The following is a 7273-nucleotide window of genomic DNA, read 5'->3' as shown; positions in this document are numbered from 1 at the left end:
CATAGATGCAAGTATCACTAACAGAATACAAGAGATAGAATAGAGAATCTCAGGAGCGGAAGATAACATAGACAACATTGACAGAAGTCAAAGAAAATGAAAATAGCAAAAAGACCCTAACCCAAAACATCCAAGAAATCCAGGACACAATGAGAAGACCAAATCTAAGGATAATAGGTATAGAAGAGGGTGAAGACCTACAAATTAAAGGGCCAGTAAATATCTTCAACAAAATTATAGAAGAGAACTTCCCTAACCTAAAGAAAGAAATGCCCGTGACCATAAAAGAAGCTTATAGAACCCCAAATCGACTGGACCAGAAAAGAAATACTCCCCGCCACATAATAGTCAAAGCACCAAATGCACAAAACAAAGAAAGAATACTAAAAGCAGTAATGTTTTTTTTTAAAGGGATTACCTGACTACAATGCACCCGACATCAGTACACAAGCAGTGCTAAGAATTAAAGGTGCATACTCACCATCCATTATAAGTATTTTTCTAACTAACAGTGAAAGGGCACCCTAAGCATCCAGGTATATATTGAAATCAACAATCAAATCATGTTCCCCTTCTATCGACAACACATGCCACATGTCTACAAACATAAGCAAGCTTAGCAGCCGTGATTAGTTTTAGAAACTCTCAAGGGACTGGTCTTCAAGCTTTCCTGAAAGGAACCATCTTGATTGCATTAATGAAGCTAGGAAGCCCATTCACTGTGGATGGCATCACTCCCTGGGATGGAATCTTGGACTGTATAAGTGAGAAAGTAAGCTGAGCACAAACATTCATTCCAGGTTGGCTCTTCACTGTGGGTGCAAGAAGACCCACAGGATCAAGCCTCTGCTGCAGAGACTTCCCTACGATGATGGACTAGACCTGTGAATGAGATCTGAAATAAACTCTTTCTCCCTTAACATGCTGGCAGTGGTGTGTTTTATTATAGCAGTTATAGAACAACAGAGACACCAACTTTCACTGTCTTGTTTCCTTTCATCTATCTACAATACAACACCATGAAGTGGAGTCTTAGCATTAAGGAGAGATAGAAATAGAGTCTGTTGTGTTCACAAACATACACACATGCATATCTTAAAAATAAAGTCAAATGAAATGTGAATTATAAAACTGATTTAGGGGGGAAATTTTTCTTGAAGGCACCCCCAAAGTATCCCACAGATCTGTGCTTTTAAGCTTCATCAGTGTTACCTGAGGCTCAAAGTGGTGTTCTGAAATTCATAAGCTAGAATAGCAATATAGGACAGTCTCTTGAACTCTGCTCTTCCCTCAGCCCAGTGTACATAGTTAACAGCTTCACTCCTGCACTTCACTTGAAGCCATTTCTGCTGGAACCCTGTTGTGTTTGTGGCCTATAGCCTTCCACAATCTCTCCTGTTGGAGTGAACAGATGAACTTTACCAAAGTTCTCTATATTGTCTTTATTTACCCATATAATTATGACACTAAAAAAATAACCCAGTATAGATAATTAAAGGATTGATACTGAAAGTCATTGTCTACACAAGATTCGAAAATAAGGCTGGCATCTGTTACAGAGAAGGATTAATTAGGTATTACTTTAAATGATGAATCCTGGCTCCTTTTCCCATGAGAACAGTTGGTAAATGTACTGTTCTAATTAGGGATTTGGCTCAAAAATATCATTTTATTCTAATCAGGAAACCTATTAAGATTTTTATTAATACTATCAGTTTTACTAACTATGTAGATTACACATGTCATATGACACACAGAAGCACTTTTCCTCTGGTAAAAAGAATATCTTGCTAGCTGCTTCATGTTTACAATGGAAGCTATGATTTTAGGGTACATTTTCTGCATTCTAATTTCCTTTGCATCCATCATATGTGCATTGCTAGCAACTTGTACAATGGCTGCCACAAAATACATGGAAGAAGCAATGTAAGAAAAGAAGGGATTATTTTGACCTATAGTGCATCAGGGTGGGGAGGGTACGGTGGCCGGAGCAGTAGGCACTTGGCAGCGTTGTTCCCACAGTAAGCTAGGGTGGGGAGGGTACGGTGACAGGAGCAGTTGGCAGCGTTGTTCCCATAGTAAGCTAGGGTGGGGAGGGTACGGTGGCCGGAGCAGTAGGCACTTGGCAGCGTTGTTCCCATAGTAAGCTAGAAAACAAGGAGAGATGCAGCTCAGGCCCTTCTCTCACTCTCATTCAGTCCTGGACCCCAGCACATGGAATAGAGCTCCCCACACATAGGATGGGTCTTCTGGCCTCCATTCCTCTAATCTAGAAAATTCCTTACAGACACTGCCAGAGATTTGTTTCCATGGTGATTCTAAATCCCATTAACTTGACAATCAAGTTCAACCATAATAATAAGCTTTCTTCATGATGTGCTGTGAAAGATAGGATATTAAACCTCTTATTTTAAAGAGTCTAGAAGTAACAGAAAAAGCAGGGATCTACAAAGAGGATGGGAGACACATTTTATTTTAAGTCATAGTCCTATGCTCTATAAGAAAAACCAGATCTTCCAAAGCTGTTTCCAAAGCACTTACCAGCACCTGAAGCTTTTAGTTCCTATCTCCCCATTTCCACTTCAATCTACCATTATATCTTGCCAGCTATGACGTTCTGAACTAAAGAAGAACAAAAGTTTTTGAATGCGTACTGATCTTACAATCTGGTTTTTCAACTTCATTATTTTTGCCTCCTTACTTGAGTTCCTAAATTCTCCATATCTTCATCTGTCATGTATGATACCAACATGACCATAAGGATACCATACATTTTTCAAGTGTTATTGTCAGGATTAAAGGAGATGACACGTGGAAGAATGACATGGGTAATTCAATACTTTTCAAGTGTCTCACTGGGTACTTGTGAATAGCTGTCTTACATTTTCTGAAAGTATACTAAACCATCCAGAGCTGGGATAAGAACATAGAAAAGGATCCAAATGCTTGAATGTGTGTTTTAAAACAGCATTAAATTCATTATAGATTTTTACAGATAACATTTACATTTCTACAAATGTTTGATTACTATGTAGGTAGGTAAGTAGGTATTACTCAAAGTAAGATCTAACTTAATCTCAGATAGTTCATTTTTCTGTATGTATGTGTACATGTTTGTGAACACACTGGTCTATATTTCTATCTCTCCTTAGTGGTAAGACTCTATTTCATGGTGTTGTACTGTAGTATGTAAGGAAGCAAGACACTGAAAGTTAGTGTCTCTCTTGTTCTATAGTTGCTGCAACAAAAGGAAATTACCACTCTGTGTAATGTTTCTGTTATGCTTGGAAAGGGGGGAAATTATTAAAACACCCAATTATGCTATAGATATTTGAACAGGCTATTTGTATGGAATGGCTGTCCTGGTATAAATGCTTTCTCAATACCCAGACCATGGTATTACCTTATCAGAAGACAAGGGCATCACTGAGACTTAGATAGAGCTCAAATATGAGGCAAAGATGAAATAGGGCATTGGCTCAATGCATTTCTACAGATATAAAGGCAGCAGTCTTGAGTGAGAAGCATGTGTACATACATGTTTATACAAAGGGGCATTAGAAAGCCCATCACGAAAGGACTAGTGAATGTGTACTTTATGGGAAACTGAATGTTCATCAGTAAAGTGTTATTGCAATTAATGTAAAAAATTAGACTCTCCATAAATCTAAGCACAGCTAACAGGTGGAACAACTTGAGAAAACACTGAATTATCTTTTACCTCATCAAAATGCTATCATATGAAGTAATGAGGAAGGTTCAAAAGGAGAGAAAATATAAAAAAGATTTTATTGGCTAATATCCACTTATCAGTGAGTATGTACCATGTGTGTTCTTTTATGACTGGGTAATGTCACTCAAATGATATTTTCAAGTCCTATCCATTTGCCTGCAAATTTCATGAAGTCATTGTTTTTAATAACTGAGTAGTACTCTGTTGTGTAGATGTACCACATTTTCTGTATCCATTCTTCTTTTGGGGGACACCAGGTGGTTTCCAGGTTTTGACATAAATAAGGATGCTGTGAACATAGTGGAGCATGTGTCCTTGTTATATGTTAGAGCATCTTTTGGGTAGATGCCCAGGAGTGGAATAACTGGGTCCTCAGATAGAACTATTTCCAATTTTGTGAGGAACCGCCAGACTGATTTCCAGAGTGGTTGTACCATCTTGTAATCCCACCAACAAAGGAGGAGTGTTCCTCTTTCTCCACCAGCAGCTAGCCAGCAGCTGTTGTCACCTAGTTTTTGATCTTAGACATTCTGACTGGTGTGAGGTAGAATTTTGATTTGCATTTCCCTGATGACTAAGAATGTTGAACATTTCTTTATTATTATTATTTATTTTTATTAGATATGTTCTTTATTTACATGTCATATGATATCTCTTTTCCCAGTTTCCTCTCTGAAAAAACAAAACAAAAACAAAAACAAAAACCCTGTTCCCTCGCCTCTCCCCCTGCTCACCAACCCACCCTCTTCTGCTTCCTGGCCCTGGCATTCCCCTACATAGGACAAAGAACCTTCACGGGGTCAAAGGCCTCTCTTCCCATTGATGACTGACTAGGCCATCTCTGCTACATATGCTGCTAGAGCCATTAGTCCCAGGATGTGTACCCTTTGGTTGATGGTTTAGTCCCTGGGAGCTCTGAGGGTACTAATTATGTCCGTACTAAGAGGCTGCAAACCATTCAGCTCCTTTGGTCCTTTCTCTAGCTCCTTCATTGGGGACCCTGTCAGGTGACAGCAGATGCTGGAGAGGTTGTGGAGAAAGAGGAAAACTTCTTTATTGCTGGTGGGATTGCAAGCTGGTACAACCATTCTGGAAATCAGTCTGGTGGTTCCTCCAGAAATTGAACACAGTACTATCAGAGGATCCAGCTATACCACTCCTGGCTGTATACCCAGAAGATGCTCCAACATGTAATGAGGATACATGCTCCACTATGTTTATAGCAGCCTTATTTACAATAGCCAGAAACTGGAAACAACCCAGATGCCCCTCAACAGAGGAATGGATACAGAAAATGTGGTACATCTACACAATGGAGTACTACTCAGCTATTAAAAACAATGAATTTATAAAATTCTTAGGCAAATAGATGGGTTGGAGAATATCATCCTGAGTGAGGTAACTCAATAACGAAAGAACACACATGGTATGCACTCTCTGATAAGTGGATATTAGCCCAAAAGATCGTAATACACAAAGTACAATCACGCTGGAAAGATGGCTCAGTGGTTAAGAACACTGACTGCTCTTCCAGAGGTCCTGAGTTCAATTCCCAGCAACCACATGGTAGCTCACAATCATCTGTAATGGGGATCCGATGCCCTCTTCTGGTGTGTCTGAAGACAGCTATAGTGTACTCACATACATGAAATAAATAAATCTTAAAAAAACAAAAACAAAAACAAACAAACAAAAAAAACCAAAAAATAAAGTACAATCACAAACCACAAGAAACTAAAGAAGAAGGAAGACCAAAGTGTGGATACTTTGTTCCTTCTTAAAAGTGGGGAGCTCGGCCCTGTGAAAGTTCTGTGCCCCAGTGTAGGGGAATGCCAGGGCCAATAAGTGGGAGAGGGTGGGGTGGCAGGCATGGGGAGAGGGGAGGCAACAGGGGTTTGCTTTTGTTGTTTTTGTTTGTTTCTTTGTTTTTTGGAGGGGAAACTGTGAATGGAGAAATTTACATGTAAATAAAGAAAATATCTAATAAAAAAAAGAAATATTAAAAAAGTAAAATAAAATAAAAATTAAAAAAAAAAGTGGGAACAAAATACCCATGAAAGGAGTTGCAGAGACAAACTATGGAGCAGAGACTGAAGGAAGAACAACCCAAAGACTGGATTCCACCTGGGAATCCTTCCCATATTCAATCATCAAATCCAGACACTATTGTGTATAGCAACAAGGACTGGCTGACAGGAGCCTGATATAGCTATCTCCTGAGAGACTCTGACAGAGCCTGACTAATAGAGAAGTAGAGGCTCATAGCCATCCATTGGACTGAACATTTCTTTAAGTGTTTCTCAGCCATGTGAGATTCCTCAGCCGAGAATACTCTGTTTAGCTCTGTACCTCATTTTTTAATAGGGTTATTTGGTTCTCCAGAGCCTAACTTCTTGAGTTCTTTGTATATTTTGGATGTTATTCCTCTATCAGATGTAGGACTGGTAAATCTGTGGTTATTGTTTTGTCTTATTGACAGTGTCCTTTGCCTTACCAAAGCTTTTCAATTTTATGAGGTCCCACTTGTCAATTGTTGATCTTAAAGCATAAGTCACTGGTGTTCTGTTCAGGAAATTTTCCCCTATGCCCATGTGTTCAAGGTATTTTCCCCACTTTCTCTTCTATTAGATTCATCCTGTCTGGTTTTATGTGGAGATCCTTGATCCACTTGGACTTGAGCTTTATACAAAGAAATACGAATGGATCAATTTGCATTCTTCTACATGCAGACCACCAGGTGAACCAGTACCATTTTTTAAAAATGCTGCCTTTTTCCACTGTGTGGTTTTGGCTTTTTTGTCAAATATCAAGTGACCAAAGCTATGTGAATTCATTTGTAGGTCTTCCATTCTATTCCATTGATCTACCTACTTGTCTCTGTACCAATAGTAAGCAGTTTTTATCACTATTGCTCTGTAGTACAGCTTGAGGTCAGGGATGGTAATTCCTCCAGAAGTTCTTTTATTGTTGAGAATGGTTTTTGCTATCCTGCTATCCAGATAAATTTGAGAATTTCTCTTATTATCTCTGTGAAGAATTGAGTTGGAATTTTGATGGGAATTGCATTGAATCTGTAGATTGCTTTTGGTTTGATGGCCATTTTTACTATGTTAACCCTGCTGATCCATTAGTATGGGAGATCTTTCTCTCTTCTGAGGTCTTCAATTTCTTTTTTTTTTTAATGTTTTTTATTATAAAAGTTGTTTGATATAAAACAACAATTAATTTAACAGTCTTATGTAGATGCTCCTCTACAGCAATAGTGAAAATACATTTTTCTCAATATAAATTTTAAATAACTCCAAACATATTAACTGTATACTTAAAAATAATACATCACTACTAGTATTTTCTTAAATGAACATGAATATATAAAGTCTTTTTGTTTGTTTTGTATTTAGTAGAGTTTAAAATCTTGGTTCTTACTGTGGTACAAGTCCAAAATAAGAAAAATTTTTAGACATTGGGTTTTATTGTAATAAGGCTGTATTTCAATGACCCTCACTTCACCAAAGGATTTTACCTCCATCGTAGCTAAGC

This window comes from Mastomys coucha, unplaced genomic scaffold, assembly GCF_008632895.1.
Source record: "Mastomys coucha isolate ucsf_1 unplaced genomic scaffold, UCSF_Mcou_1 pScaffold16, whole genome shotgun sequence".
In the NCBI taxonomy this organism is placed as follows: domain Eukaryota; kingdom Metazoa; phylum Chordata; class Mammalia; order Rodentia; family Muridae; genus Mastomys; species Mastomys coucha.
This window is presented reverse-complemented; position numbering follows the sequence as displayed.